General features: G+C 37.2%; 1 protein-coding gene across 4 annotated transcripts in view; it reads right to left on the reverse strand.

Annotated features, from left to right (window-relative positions):
- The window catches only part of ptprfb (protein tyrosine phosphatase receptor type Fb), a 148,578-nt gene extending 138,597 nt beyond the window's left edge, over nucleotides 1-9,981 (reverse strand). For 3 of the 4 annotated variants that reach the window (XM_016502243.1, XM_016502242.1, XM_016502240.1), the window contains exon 1: nucleotides 9,421-9,980. The gene's annotated coding sequence lies outside the window, so the exon portion shown is untranslated. Of the gene's footprint in view, nucleotides 1-9,420 lie in introns of all 4 variants that reach the window. The other variant, XM_016502239.1, reaches the window with a different exon arrangement.
- Nucleotides 9,982-16,795: the final 6,814 nt, after the last annotated feature.

Consider the following 16,795-nt stretch of genomic DNA (forward strand, 5'->3'; position numbering starts at 1 on the left):
CATTGAATAAATGTAGGAGATTAAAAACAGTCCTTTAAGAAGGAACGTTTCCTCTAGAAAGAGATATTTCACTTATGAAAAATCATCAACACCACGTCCTCCATCACTGTTGAAGACACAGCATGAGAGCGAGAGCTGCAAAGTCGAACAGCTATCTGAAAACTAAGACCTTATCAATCTTCAGACAAGTGACTCTAAAGAGAGTAGCAGAGAATGGCATAAAGCCTGATGTTAGCAACTACAAACGCAGTTTGTTTGGCTTTCTTCAAGTCTCCAGTCCAGCTCTGAAACACAATCCTTTGTAGAAACTCAGGTGGGACAAGAATTTGGTTCACAATACTGGTTTTCTGGTCACGGTTTGCGGGGAAAAAAAAAGCTCTTGATAATGTGCGAACTTTCTCCTTGACTGGAAGCAATGCAAGACCCTTTGTTTTCTGAGGGCGTAAATCCTTCACCGTGTTAAGACAAAGATGGGATTAACCGTAGGAGGCCTGTTAGCATACACTGCACCAATTTTTAGTAGGGGAACATTCTAAAGGATGAAAACAGGAGGATCGCCATGGGAAAACAGGTTAACCTGGGAGTCATTATCTCCTCTAATTACGCAGTAAATAAGGCAAATGAGATTTCACAGGTACAACTCATCCATTTACACAGCTGGATATGAAGATCAGGCAGTGGAGGAACACCTTGTCAGGTTTTAGGTTGACTCAAGGACTCGCAAACAAGCAAATCTCATAATCAAACCGCCATTCATTCTGCAAACTACGCCAAACTTCTGCTTCCTGCCGAGCAAGTCCTACAGGTGAGGGCAAGCTGCAGACGCATCTCACTGTGGGGTCCGCTGCCTTTCTCTCTTTCCGTCTCTCAGCTCAACAACAGACAGCTGTGACAGATGGAGCCATATCCCCATCGGTCTCGTGTGGCTCCGGATTTAAAATGTAAAAGAGCAAGCAGCGATTGGGAGGAGGAAGAGGCTATGTCACAGAGCAGCAGACGTCAGGGACGGCTGTCATGAGAGCACAAGGCTAACTCAAGCACTAACAGACTTCCCGTCCAAGACAAACCAACAAACCGCAGACCGGCGAGGTGGCAAGTGGCTGCTTCTTGAACACGCCTATAACCAGGGGACAGAATTTAAATGAGGCCCGGCTTCCAAGAAGTTGGCAGATCAGACTCGATATGGGTTATTAGCCTTTCTGAAGAGAAACCAACATGGAGGCAAGCTGGGCAGCTCCATTAGCATTCAGGGGTGAATCATACAAACCTGTAGTGTTGCTTCCCACCGGTGAGAGAGACAGGTAAGGGGACGTGTTCTGTTCCCTTAATTCATGCAGATGAAGTCATTAGTTTATTTCGCTCCAAATTGGCGATGGTTGTAACTAACAAGGCAGTGCACAGCGAAGCTGAGAGGAAGAAGAGAGGGATTAGCCTGATAGTTGCTTTTCACTGAAACTCTCCACAGCATAAAGGGTTTCTCTCACAGCTTGTGACTCACTTTGACCGCGACAGGCAAATTACCCAGGGTTTCACTTGAAAGGAACGAGATCAAAAGAGCCACCATGGCATCCGTCTCCAAAGCAGAGTCAATGTGCTTTTCTGCAAAATGGGTTTATATTGCCACACTGTTTCCCTCCCCATCAGTGCTATATAAGAATTGAAGGACCGCTTTGAGACAAAAGGTGAAACCTCTCACTTAAATTATAATAACAGCTACAAAAAGAACAACCTGCCAATTGAATTTGAGCTGATGTACTCCAAAAAAGTCAGATGTGATTGAGGAACAACAGTACGAGACAAGATCAATCAATATACCACTAAAATGTGCACTTGGTTGGCAAGAAAAGCCATTGAACCACAAACACAACCGCTAATAACTTTGAGGTGCACATCATGTCCATTAGGGATGGGACACAAAGGTTGACTACTGATAACCCTTACCCTAGATTTGTTTTTGAGCACACTGGCCCTGCTCCTCAAGTAAAAAAAAAAAAAACTTCTAAAATCCATGTCTTAAGACTCTGCCCTGCAGAGTTTAGCTCCAATCCTAATTAAACACACATAAATCAGCTAATCAGGATATTCAGGCATATTAGAAAGTTCCAGGCAAATGTGTTTGGGCAGGTTGGAGGAAACTTCAGCTGGACATTGGCTCTCCATAAGCAGGTTTGGACACCCCTGGTCTATCTGTTTTTCAAAATAAGAATGCGGAAAATACTTCCACTTGGGGTCACGTACAGATAGATTTTAAAAATATATTGTTTTTTATGCTGTGCTCACAGAGGGCCCAGAGGCAGCCTCAGAATAACTTACCATTTATAGCTTTATTATTATTATTAATAATAATATTGTTGTTAGTGTCGTTTTTATTACTACTACTACTACTATTATTATTATTATTACTATTTGTCGTCAACTTGATCCTCCAAACTCCCCCTTGTTCCTGATGAATGAGTTTATTGTTAATATTGTTATTATTGCTTCTATTACTAATTACTAATTAATACTATTATTATTGCTATTTGTCATCTTCCTCATCCTCCAACTTTCCCCTCATTTCTGATGAACTGAGTCCATTATTATTATTATTGCTACTACTATTACTATTATTACTTATCACCTTCCTCATCCTCCATCCTCCAATTTTTGTTATTAATGCTATTATTATCATCGTCATTATTATTACTATTATTGTTTTCTACTATTGTTATGTCTGTTGTACTTTTCTACATGTTCCTTTGTTTATATACTTCCACCCCCACAAGTTAAACTTACACACACACACACACACACACTTACACAAATCATGTTGGCTGTCATGCATGTTTTGTTTACCTTGGTTATTTTGTATTTGATTTGTCATATAAATAAAATATATATAAATAGTTTTTAATCAGTAAGTATCTCAAAGATAGATTCTGCTTAATATTTCACCTTGAAGACCTCAGTGTTGTCGGTAAAGGGGTGACCGTCTGTTTAGTTGACAGCTGACATCTGACAACATCCTCCCTATTTTCAGTTTGAGATGCTGTGAATCTTGAGGGTGAACACTATTTCATATCTCAGCCATTACCTGGCAAAAATAGAAATCCTTCCATCCGCTTGGCCGAGACATGTCGGCACTGTAATGTGTCGCATGAAATAGATGGTCCGGGTCCTGACATAAAATCCATCTTGTTTAGGTCATCCATCTACTGCTTCGCTATCTATCTCCCGCCTCTTCCACACTGTCTAGACCTTCTTTTCCCACTTGGTGCTCTTCGATTTTCACCCTTCTGCACTCACTGCTACATACACCCACCCCCTCACCCCCCGCTGTGGCTGCAGGGTGGATGTACCTGCAGTAAAAACATTTCTCAGACTATCAATTACCTCTTCAACAGACACGCAATGTTGGCCCCCATCTCAAACAGGTTCTGCAGCTCTGCCAACAGAACAACATGCACAGACTCATGTTGAAGCAAACACAGTTCATGAGAAACACCCACATTTGCTTATGAACACCAGGTTGTTTGCATCACTGCACTATGTACATATACTGCATGTAAACAAAATTGTCAAGGTAGGACACTCCATTGTATAAAATAAATGAACAAGAATACAGATATGTGAGCTGAAGCAAATAAATGTGTCACCGGACACCCTTTGTTTGGGGTTTTTCAATGGACCTAACATGAGAGTTGCTGCCAGAGGGACCAAGAAAGTAAAAAAAAAAGTCCAGCTCCTGTCAGGACAGAAAATGACCGAGATGTCTTTGTGTCACACTGGGATTTTAGTTCTCAGAGACAGGGATTTGTCCACATCCCAACTATGGTGTTCACATAGTTAGTGTCAAAATGTCAATGTTCATTAGGATCTGATTATCCAGTTGTGTTTGAGGACGCCACATGTCAGTAAGTGACAGAATCCCACCCATCAACATAAAAGACATCTTGTCTAATCCTTATTCAGTCCAAAATGGAATAAATAATTTTAAAAAAGGAGCACAAATGCAGAAGTCAGAATCAAATGTAAATATGATACCCAAAGATATCAAACTATAAAATAAAAGCAATACAAATGCTACAAGTCTTCTTTTTCATACTGTAGGTGAATGAGTCAACAGCATGGCATTCATTTCTGTTTGGACCTATTTACTTATTAAAAAAAGCATGTCCACACAATGATTTGAATATGCCTCTTCTATGATAAACGTTTATATATATATATATATATATGAATTATATTTCATTTTGATATTTTGGGGGACATAAAGTTAAAAAAAAATGTCCTAAAGGGTCAAATAAGGTTTTTAAAAAGATTTTTCCTTTATCTTAGACACTCATATCTGTCATTGACTCAAACAGAATTCAAGAAATACTATAAAAACAACTAACGGTCAGCAAATGTCAGCTGAAAAACAATGTCAAAGTTTAGGACGACCTCTAAATCCCAGAAAAATCTCTAAAGCACTTATTTAAGCATATGATTCCGCTTTCAATACCAAGTCTAGCTGCCCAGGTCTTGAGATTTAGATGTTTGCTTTCTTTTCATATTATAGTTGCGTTCCTCACAATCCCCATCTACTCACTAACAACTTGCCAGGAAAATTAGCTAAATCTAGGGCTGTGACGGTATGGTATTTTTTCTTACGTGAAAGAAGCAACAAACCACGCGGTTTGGCGGTTTATCATGGAATTTACATGGAAACAAACTAAGGATTAGCAATCCCATTAGCAAGCCGAGTCCGTCTGCTGGTTTTTGAGTGTGGGATGTTTTAGCTAAGATAAGATTCATGGAGGGCACTGAGCTGAAAACACAACAATACTGTTCATCATGAATTGCATTGTGGGAGAATCCAGTTATTAATCCTCTCCAGTACATTCATCCAATGCACGCCATCTGTCGGGTATGGCACCTTTGCACAAAACGCTCTCCTAAATTGTGAAACAATTTCGCGTTCCTAGAGGCGAAAAGTGTTTGTTAAGGTAAATGCTGTGAGGTTTTTGTTGTCAGATGCCGTTGCCTCAAGATATAATTCATACCCAGAGATAGCGAAAACGGAAAATAAAGACATCATGGTAACGAAATGAATTCATTCTCATTCGCATATCCAAAACAAGTCATCACATTCCGGGGATCTTGCTGTGCAAAGCATTCTGGGGACGGGAGGAGGATGACTAAAGCAGGGGAAAGAGTCACTCATCATGAAAACTAATGCTGTTGATACCTAATGACATTGCTGTTGCACGGTCGGGGTTGGGGGTGAATTCAATTGTCTAGCAAAGAAATTAAATGTTTTCTCGTTCACAAACAGAGTGTCATATACCCTAAAGGTAATATAAAGCAAATGAACAAACAGCTCTGACAGGTATTATCCTCACACTATTATTAGTTGTGGCTCCCGAGGTGTGTGCGCTTTGGCCAGTATTGTCTACACCTGTAATAATGGCGTTGGGTTTCAAAAAGCTTCAGAAAATTTTGTTCAGCAAATCTCCTAAAGGCTTTGCCTTATACAAAGACTCCTTGCATCACTTTGTGACAGCTGCAATTATTTTTAACTACGAAAAGTATAGCAAGTGTTAGATTTATAAAGCTTTCTATTAATAACATCCCTGCCAAAAGTTAAGGGACATGAAAACCTACATATTTACATACAATCTATTTCTGACACAACGTCTGCCTCTGCCATGATGTAATTGCAAAGTATTAACAGTTCAGAGGTCCACTCAAACCACTTATTTAAAGTATCTAGTCATGCAAAGACCTGGGAATATCACAAACGGACCACTCACTGACTGTTATTACAAACATTTAGACTCCGCCAAATGGAGATGTTTCAATCAGCACGTCCATAACAAGATGATTTAGGAGCAAAATGAGTTCCTGTGCACGCAGGGTAATGTCCTCTTTAATAAAGAGGATTTGTACGGTTATTTCAGATCCATCTCTCATAATATTAAATGTGTCATAAAATTTAATTTGTACTCTTAATAGCGGATTTGACTTTTGCTGTTTGGATGAATATTAACAGGCGTAAAATACGGATATTTGAGTGGTGAGCACTTGGAGTTAGAGATACATGTTTGTGAATGCTAATTACTGCAAGGCTCTCAAAGAGAAATTATTTGAACAATAGAGGTAATCACACCCTATTCAATGAAGTGTCGGTGACAAAAAGAGGAGCTTTACTCTAAACAAAAGACACCATCTTTAAACAAAGCATTCTTTAAAGTGCCCCTATTATGCCATTTTTAAGGTTGCTAATATTGTTTTATGAGTCTCCTAAAACAGGTTTACATGCATGCACGGTCAAAAAACACGTTAGTTTTCTAAAAAAAAAAAAGATTTAATTTTACCTCATTTCTAAATGATTCGTAAACGACTCGTGCAAAGCAGTTCAAAAATCAGTCTCTCTAAACCCCTCCTTTCTGTGAGCCCTCACTGCTGTGATTGGTCAGATGGCGCAGTCCTTTGTGATTGGTCCAGAGACGTAGAGATTGAGGAGCGTCTCTGTAGAGATTGGCTCTGGATAGGTCTACCGTTTACAGCGCATGTCGGAAACGAAACGCCCATTGCCATGACGGAGTGACAGCCCTGGAGACTTGTCAATACATAGAAAAGATGGTATCGATTGCACTTGGTGTTACTTCGTGACGTAGAGCCGTAACAGAATAAGATTTTAATTCCTGATGACTCGTTTAGGCGATTGCGAGCGACTCTTTTTTTTGATAGACAATAACTTTATTTATCGTGCACTGTTGGCTTCACAACTTTGCAGATAGTTTATGTTCACATACAGCTACATGACACACTGCATGAAAGGTAATATTCGAAAAGGCATAATAGTGTGTGGCTAATCAGTAAACTATGAGGTGAGTGTTACTACAGCTGTGATGTTTCTCAAATCCAAATGTAGCCCTTAGATCTCACATGCACCATTCCAGCCCTGTCTGAGCACATCACTGGAGCAAAACTGCACCATCTCACGGTGGCTGCCAGGGACAGTAACCAATAATGTATGACAGGACTCAATAATAAGGACAGCCTGCTGGCCCGAGGCCAGTGAGAGAGTGTTTTGAGCCAGTTGATGGAAAAGGCACTTGGCTCTATTGGATAATAATAATAATAATAATAATAATAATAAAACAATCAGCAAAATTTTGGACAGTGTGCCAAAAGTATTTATCAATAGCTTTCATGGATATATTATAGCTGTATAATTTCTAGCTGTTGAAAATAAATTTTAAAAATAAATAAATAAACACTGACATTAATATAAATGATAAATTATTTAAAAATTTTAAAAAGTATTATTTACTATTTATGAAAAATTAAAAGTTTTTCTGGACCACACACAAAAAAAGTAGAAAATAAAAAGTGTAATTTTTTGTGGGCCAGTGAAAATTTTGGCAGGTCAAGTAAGATCTAAACTACTGGCTCGACCAGGCTAACAGAAAATATCTTTATTGCCAAACCCTGTTTGGAGACTCAAACACTCACGGTTCCTCATTTCCCAAAGATTCCCTCCATATCCCAGAGATTCACTGAATGACTATGACGATACCGTCATGACCCACTAGACTTTCTCTCAATAGACAAACCATGAAAAAAATGTGGCACGCTGAATAAGAAACTCTCAAGTGATTATTAATGACATAAGATGTATAAATAACAAGGAATTTCTTTAAATTTATGCCAGATATCACACAGCACACGTGTTTATATAAACCAGCTAAATGTCCCTCATCTGGGAAAACCGGTTTACATTATTTGTTTTAGGTTACAGTCATAGCAAAGATAAATACATTTAATTATACAAAATTATCATTCTAATAAGACTTCAATTACACTTATTCAACTACACTTTACTCATATAAAACCTATTTCAAAGTTGCACTACAACATTTTTAAAATAATCTGACATTTCAGTGGGACCAGCAAATTAATTTATTCTAAATAAAATAACAACACTGATGTTATTCCACCCAAAGCTTAAACTGCCACCTTCAAACACAGAAAAATGTCACCACAAGAACATTATTTGTCATGTTGTTTGTTGAGGCCTTCGCTCTTTGGTGTGATCCCACACTTTACTGAGAAGAGCAGCTGGCGACACGACTGTGACAGAGTTGTAAAAGAAGAATTTCAGGTCACTAGCCTGTTTGTGGGAGGTCAAGAGTGACAGACGAGGGGTCGGCCACTACCGATAAGACCAAAAACTCCTGTTGGGCTCCTGTTTTCTATTTTTTATGCAGAGGTGGGCAAGTAAATGCAAAGATCAGAGTGGTTTTGATTCAAGAAACTTTTCCTTTAAAAAGCTTTTATCAGGCTCTGTTCCTGATCAATCCCCGCCCCATTTAAGAGTTGCAAGTCTGTGCCGGTGAATGATTAAACAAGCGTGAGAGAGAGTAATGGTTCAAATTTTGCACAACTTTGAGAGAGCAACTCTCGGTTCTCTGAGGCACAGCCCCAGGAGGTCTCAGCTTTTCATGATAAACAAAGCGAGACAGACGTGCTATCTTTACACTCTGTTCCCTTCCCAACTTTCCACCTTCAGAAAACTAAGAGAGAAAGAAGCCACTGGAAGCACCTTTTTTCCTGATAAAGAAGCACCAAAGTTGAGCAAGGAACCCTCACTTTGCTCGTTGTATTGAGCTACCGCACACAGGTAAAAGAGCCAAATGTACATTAATTTCACAGGGATGTTTTTTTTAAATGGTCCCGACTTTCATAAAATATATCTCAAGCAGACACAAGCCAATTTTCATCCGTCTCCAATAACATCTGGAGTTATGAGGGAGACAGCTATTTCAACAACATTACAACGCACAACAAAGCCTATAATTTTCTTCTGTCAACTTTAATCAATGGTGTAGTCTCTCCTGAGCTGGCAAAAAAAAAAAAATAGGAAACTCGTCGGGTCAGACACCATCCAGAAAGTTAAGACAGGATCAGGCAGGAAAATAAAGACAACTAAGACAACTGGAAAAACGGGTTGTTTGGGCCGAGACTTCATGTGGTCTCACAGCGGGTTATATCAGTGGTAGCTAGGGGACACTCGACGGCTATTCAAAGAACCAAAAAAAACAAAAAACAAAGGAGGACTCTCACCAGACAGAAGCAATGTGCCAAAGAGGTAGCCAATAGAGTCAAAGTAAAAGTATTGTTTTGGTTTAACAAGTGACAATAAAAGGACAAAAGAGAGAGAAAAAAAAGTCCTTTGGGAGGAGCAGAAGAAAACCTCAATAGTGGAATAAAGTTAAGACAAAGTTAAGGGATTACTTACTCACTTTAGGCAAGTGCATTTTAAAAATTACCAGTGTAAGAGAAGAAAAAAGTGATCTATGTACTTTTCATTCAATATATTTTATTTTTTTATGTAAAAAAAACAACAACAACAATATAACTTAGATTACTGCAAGTGTTGATTTAACTTACCCATTACAATATGAAAATTTAAAAATATCCAGAGGAAATGTGAGAAAAAGTAATCCTTTACTTAAATCCTGAATGTTTTCTTCTTCCCTTGACTGTTATCCCCAAGAGCGATCACCACAATATTCAAATCCTTACACACGTATCATCCAGGTGGGGAGATCCTTGTTAACGGCTTCAAGTGGAACAGACGACACAGAGCTTTTTTTCCCTTGATATTCAATCCAGTAAGTGTATAACTGACATCAAACGAGTTGTGTCTTTCTCCACAGTTCATAAATGTTAACTTGTTTCAGTAGTTTCCCCAGTGGTGTGGTAAAACTCTTGTTGATTGTGGAGAGAGTTGATTGTAGTCCTTCCTGAGGGAAGCTTCTTCACACACTGTGAGCTGTGAGTGGGCGTCAGTCTGGGTGGAGCCAGTGTGATGTCAGAACAGGGGCTCTCGGAGTACTTTCCTGGCAAATGGGCTAAAGGATTGTTTTTTCTCACCTGTGTGCAAAGGTTGTACGTGCTTGCCCGTGTGTTCACGACTCATCAGGAACCTTGCCGGGACTTAAATGTTAATGATTAATCATGTTACGATGGAATCATGATTTGATACACTGTTATGTGGAGAGAATTTGGATATAAAATGCTACGCCTGAAGTTTAAATTGGGTCAACAGTTTAAGATAAACTGCTACAAAAAAATAAACAATATAAATAATGAATAAATGTTTCTTACACATGATGACAAAAGTAATGCACTTAAACACCTATTTAAATGTTAAGAAAGAAAGAAAGAAATTAAAAATAATGAATCAAAAGAAAATAGTGAAAGAAGATAATTAATGAACAAAAGAAAGAGTGAAAAGAAAAAGAAAGAGAAAGCGGAAAAGCAAGAAAGTGAAAAAAGAAAGAAAGAAAGAAAGAAATGAGCAAACAAACAAAATACCCTAAACAAATATTAAAATAGAGAAAGAAAGAACGAGAACAATTAAATTAAAAAAACAAAACGAAATAGAGAAAGGGAATACTGAACAAGTCAAATGAAGAAAGGGCGAATTATAGAATAAAAGAAACAGCAAAATAAAAAAAGAAAGAGTGAAAGAATCAGCAAAAGAAAGGGTGAAGGAAAGAACAGAAGAGAACATACAGTATAAATAACCAAAAGAGCAAACAGGCAAACAAGCATGACACAAAACTCAAAAGAATGAAAAACGGAATAAGTGAATGAATAAATTAATGGAAGAAAGAGTGAAAAAGAGTAGAAGAAAAAAAAAACAGATAAACGAACAAATAGAAGACTCAAAACAAAGGTTGTTTATGCTGAATTCTAATAAGTGTAAGGTTATAGTATCAAATCTGTCAGTTTCCAGGACAGAAATCATTGCTAGAAAGCTTAAGCAGTGATTCCCACACAGAATTCCTTTTAATGTCCTAATCTGACAGCAATTCTTATTAGATTTCAGTGAACCTCAGTGGAACATTTCTACCCCTGCACGGCTAATGTAACACTAAAAAGCCATATACAAATGATGAAACACATGAGAAACATCCTATGCATTCTATTGAATTTACCACATAATGTTTACAAATGACACAGAGGTTGGGCTACAAATAATCCTTATCCATCATCATAGGGACTAGGTTATAATATCCTAACTCTGTCACAGTCTATTTTTATTGGATATATTTGTTTTCATTTCACGGATAATTATATAGATGCATTACATTCCATTTGTGCATGTAGACTAAATATTGACATGACATAATCAATAATACAAGTTCCATTGATTCAAAATGACTGTATCTAGCATAACCTACATTACCTCTGAGTAGCTTAAAGGAATAGTTCACCCAAAAATGAGATTTCTGTCACCATTTACTCACCCTCAATGCCATTCCAAACCTGCATGACTTACCTTCTTCTGGGAAACACAAAGGAAGATATTTTGAAGAATGTTTTGACTGCTTTTGGACCCCACTGACTTTCATTGTATGGCCAAAAACAAAAAAGACATTTAAAAAAAAAAAAAAAAAAAAAAGGTAGCTCAAAAATTGCACTCAAACTAACTTGAAACATCCTTAAGAAGACATTAAACCTATTCTCAAAACACATTTCTCACTTCTGCCTCTTGTCACGTGAACAATGCCACCGGATAAGAAACCAGGACAAGGTATCGCTCTGAGAGTTTCAGGCTCCTCTGGAGGAGAGACATTGTGAACATTAGAGACTGCTTTCTAGGGCATAATTACACATATCCACAATTGTCCCTCCGCTGCACCACCCCCAGAGAAAACCCAGGCACACTGTATCTGTGTGGCGTCTTCACTACTGCAAACCACCACAATGTCAGAGGGAAAGCTGTTTCTATTCATCCTCCATGCGTGCTGGTGAAGCGGCTAGAGGGCGAACCGCGGGGTGACCGAAGAAAGAGGTTAAGAATGCCATGCCACACCTGTGGCCCTTCCTGCCCCACTTTCTCCGAGGGCTTTTCAACCATCACATGGCAAGATAAAAGAACGACTGAAATAGCCCGCAGGCTACAGCCTGGCCCCGTGAGCCGTTAATTTCAGCGGACGACCGTTTGAAACAGCTTTAGCTTTTACGATGAAGTCGTTAGTGCAGACGGAGAGCCCAGCACAGCTGTCAATTACTTAATACCCACCAGCGCCCTCCCTGTAATTTAAATCAATTTACTGACACCTTACCCACAATTCCAGTGTTCAGATGGGTTACTCTACCAACAGGGCAACCCAATTGTGCTTTCTAAGAGAGCTCACATGAGACACAAGAGCTGGGCAATGGATTACTGGAAAGGTTCCCAAAGCTTTGTATGGAATGTTAATAGTTCTGACCAAATGAAGTACCAAACAACAAAACAAACCACATATTCATGGTGATTCGTGAACTGCACTGAATGATAATTATCTAACCCTTTCTCCGAATCTTATTTCACATGGGAGACATTTGCCCTGTTCCAAAACCTAATTTTAAGGCAGCATTACATGTATACTTTGTGAAAACAGCAAGAATGCATCGTGACAAGCTCAGTGAAAAGAACAAAAAATAGATAGGCTAAATAAAATAAAAAATCTAAAATGTCTGATGCAAGAGAAATTAAAATAACAACTGGTTCATAAAGTACTAAAAAGTATCAATACAAATAGGTCAGTTTAATTAGAAATTGGTTATTTTACTTCATAAGTGCACGCTATTCCTTTTAGAGCATCACACTGTTAGCTTAGCAAAATGCTAACATCAAACTCTACAGAAATTAATATAGAGGTGAGCCTGGCATGACATGACAATATATGTTTCATAAAATACTGATAAGTATCAATAAAATACTTTGTATGTGTATGTGCTCTGTATTTTTACTCATAGCATCACAATGAGAACTCAGCAACATGCTAAAGTCAAACCATACTGAAATCAATAGCCATTCGAATCTGCCATGTAACAAGCTATTTAAGAGCCATATCAAAAATAAACAATTGAAAAATATCAATAAAATATTTCTACTTAATTAGTATTTGACTATTTCACCTCATATCTGTCTGTGCTATGCATTTTAATTAATTTTAGATCATCACACTGTTAGCTTAGCAACATGCTAATGTCAAACTACAGGAAATCAATAGCAATATTGAGTCACTTGCAAAGCGCTGTGAGTGTGATGTGGAGTAGTTGCCTAAGAGCATTGCAAATCAGTAATATATAAAATTACATGATGTTTAGGATGAATTTTTAATGTATTGGATAAAGTGTGAGGCAGCTCACTAGCTTTTGAAACAGTTGTTGTAAAGCCATGAGGGTGATGAAAAACAAAGATGAAAGAGTGTTATTTTAAACGTGCTCATCATAGCCACATTTATACTCATCATTATGCCTCAACTCACAACATGAGCATCATCTGTTGCAGACTGATTGTATATAGTTATGTTGTACACTGTAAAGTATAATGTAACAATGCCTAACAAAATTTGCATACGCGTGTCCTATTTGTGCATGCATAATTTGTGTGAATGATGAAATCAAAGGCAATTGCAAGTCCTGTAATTTGCATTTACGTGTACAAGAATATGCGACGTCTGCCAAATTTAAAATGGAAAAGCGTGTTCAATTTGACATTACATTTTTAATGTCCCAACAGGTATGACCCTGCCGTACTGAAAGAAAAGCAAGAGCAAAGCTTCCGTTAGCCATTTCACTTCCTTATCACCACACTCCCAGTCTGCCAAAACTCAAATGAAAATGTCAATTGGTTCTTGTAAGTGGGAATTTTTGGAGTAGGGGATCCACAATAATGCGCAATTTGTATTTTGAAAATCATTCTGTTTTCAGTAAATCAACACCTAGATAGATTAAGAGTATTTCCTGACTTAAGTCACTAGATTTTTGAGAGAATAACAAAAGCATTTTAAAGACGAAAAACCCAACATTGTGATTTACTGTATATTATTTTATATTAACATAAAATTTGCACACATTTTTATGAATCTGGTCACAATAGTGAAGCTTTTGCTTTAAATAGCAAATATTAGATTTGTATTTTAAAAAGCATTCTGTTTTTAAAATATCTAAATTATTTTACTGCATTTCTTATTTTTCTTCACAATAAAATTCTACAGATCTATCAATAATAACCAAAATGCAAAAGAAAATTGTATTTGTATTATGCATTTAACTAAATTCACCATACATTAAATCCAACTATAAAAATAATTAATTTTATTAAATAAGATTCTCATTAAGAGTATTTCATTACTTAAGTCACTATTGAGAAAAGGAATTTCTGCAAAGCATTTTAAAGACGAATTTCCAGGGGGGAAAAAACCCTACATTGTGATATATATTGTATACAATTTTATATTGACATAAATGTAATCATTTTTTTTTCTATACCACCCCACCCTTTATTAACACATTTTTCATAAATCTGGTCACAATGGTGAAGCTTTTTCAGTAATCATTAGAAAACTAAGTCTAGCCTGATTTTTAATGTGAAGCAATTCTCGACAGGCTGCAAGTCAGAATTAGCCTACCTTCTTTTTTAAATTCATCCCTCCTTCTCAGTGCTTCAGGTGTGTCACTGTAAACAACAGTTGGGAAGCACCTGTGTAAGCGCGCACAGCTGTGAAACAGCTACAACTGCACATACAGCGACTGAATCCACAGAGGTTCAGTCTGGAGAGGAGACTAAACCCACAGTAACAGCACACCTCCTCCACTGTGTATGCAAAGCGCTCCATCGATATTGAACGCCGCCACACAGTCCAGTACTGAATGTAGATACGGTGTCTTAGGGAAGGTACGGCACTCACTCGCTGGGCGGTTAAAGATAATGGAGCTTCAAGCAAAGTGAAAGGGGCTGACGCACTCGGTGACAAGAGCTGAGAAAAAAACAGAACACTGAGATAAGACTCTGTGCTTGGTAAACTGACCTCGTGTGTGTTTGTGTGTGTCCAAGTAAAGTACGTCACACAGAGTTCAGCAAGGCCACCTTCAGTACTTCCAATTCTGTTCACTTGTGATGCGGCATGATTGCGGATTTGAGGCTGGTGTAAAAAAGAGAGAGAGACTCTGCGTCTGGATATGCAGGGCGAACAATACTCGTGCCATATCTTTGGTCCTCGCAAGACTGTACTTTTTGAGCCAATTACCTGAGCTGTAGATGTCATGTGACAAATCACTCTGGAGTGCCAGGTAAATGATATCATGATTCTGTTTGGTTAATGATATCATCATTCTGATTGGTTAACAGCACCACAAGAATGAGTACAGTTGCTGAAATGTGACATTAAAAGCAACAGGGAAAAAAGGATTCACACTTAACAATAAAAAAAAAAGAAAATGTAAAACAGAAAAATGTAAACAATAAAAAAACGTATTATTATTATTATTATTATTATTATAAAAAGTAAAACATAAATTAATTAATTCATTAAGTTGCTGTACCATAATAAATTATTAGTAAGACATATGATGTATAATAATTTAATTTAATTTAATTTAATTTAATTTAATTTAATTTAATTTAATTTAATTTAATTTAATTTAATTTAATTTAATTTAATTTAATTTAATTTAATTTAATTTAATTTAATTTAATTTAATTTAATTTAATTTAATTTAATTTAATTTAATTTAATTTAATTTAATTTTTTTGTTTTGTTTTGTTTTGTTTTTAAGGAATATATTAAAATTCTGTCCAATACCAATAATACACCTATAATTATTTTCATATTATACTGATAACTTATAAATGTCTGATATTAAAATTCAATCCTCTTTTTTTTGTAAACACATTTCAGAAATAAATAAATAAATACTACATGTGAATTTAGGCAACACAACATTATCATGTACGATAATAAATATGAAACAATGTGATAAAAGTACAAATATATTTTACATTTAACAGTATTTTATAAAATGATTCATATTTTTTGAAGATTAACTTTAAGTGAGTGCTATATGATGATGGCAAAAGTAATGTAAAGTAAATGTAAAAAACAAAAGCATGCACAATTAAATATAAAATTAAGATTTTGTTGATTACGATACCATAATTAAATATAGGCGAGATCATACAGAGGCTCATTATTATTGAGAGTAATTTCAATGTTATTGTTATATGATTTGTCTCTGCTCACATACAGCAAAATAATAAAGAAATAAGATTTCATTCTACATTCATTATGTATTGATAATTATCTTGTTCATTTTATAAACATATTCATGTTATAAATCCAGCAATACATCTCATTCATGATCATATTTTCAAATGCTATAGCCCAGCAATCACACTAGGGCCAACAAAAGTACTAGGCCTACTCGCGATACAACCGCAGTCAGTTCGAAAAAGAGAGCAGCCCTAGACCACTGTTCTCTGTTGCTATTAAAAAATTATAAACAACACACATTCTTTATTACATTAATCCGTACATCTCACGGGCTGCATTCTCTGAGGGGAGAGGCAGAGCGTGTCGCTGAATGCGGCAGACAAATCATTTTTATCTGGGACCCCGGCGGGTATTGACAAACCAGGGATGCATTTAGATAGCCCAATTAAAATGGGGAAATGAACCAACATCAGGCACTTTGAAAACGCTGCAGCCCTCTCGTCCTCTGACTCTTCAAAGGCCAGACACACCACGAAGAGCAACGAGGGGGGAGAGAGAGGTGGTGCAGGGGGCTTCAAAGGGAAGAAATTCTCCTCAACGGGCGAGCAACTGGAGGCAGAGGCAAACCAAAGAGCAGAAACCCGAGGCGGCTGAGGCACGGCTTTCAGACCGACTTCACAGCAGGGCTCTACGCTAACTTTTTTTTTTCCCCCCATAAGGACTCGCGCCTCTGAGTTAAAATTAGGGGCACTGTTGAAGTTCATTTA

This window comes from Sinocyclocheilus anshuiensis, unplaced genomic scaffold, assembly GCF_001515605.1.
Source record: "Sinocyclocheilus anshuiensis isolate Anshui unplaced genomic scaffold, SAMN03320099.WGS_v1.1 scaffold718, whole genome shotgun sequence".
In the NCBI taxonomy this organism is placed as follows: domain Eukaryota; kingdom Metazoa; phylum Chordata; class Actinopteri; order Cypriniformes; family Cyprinidae; genus Sinocyclocheilus; species Sinocyclocheilus anshuiensis.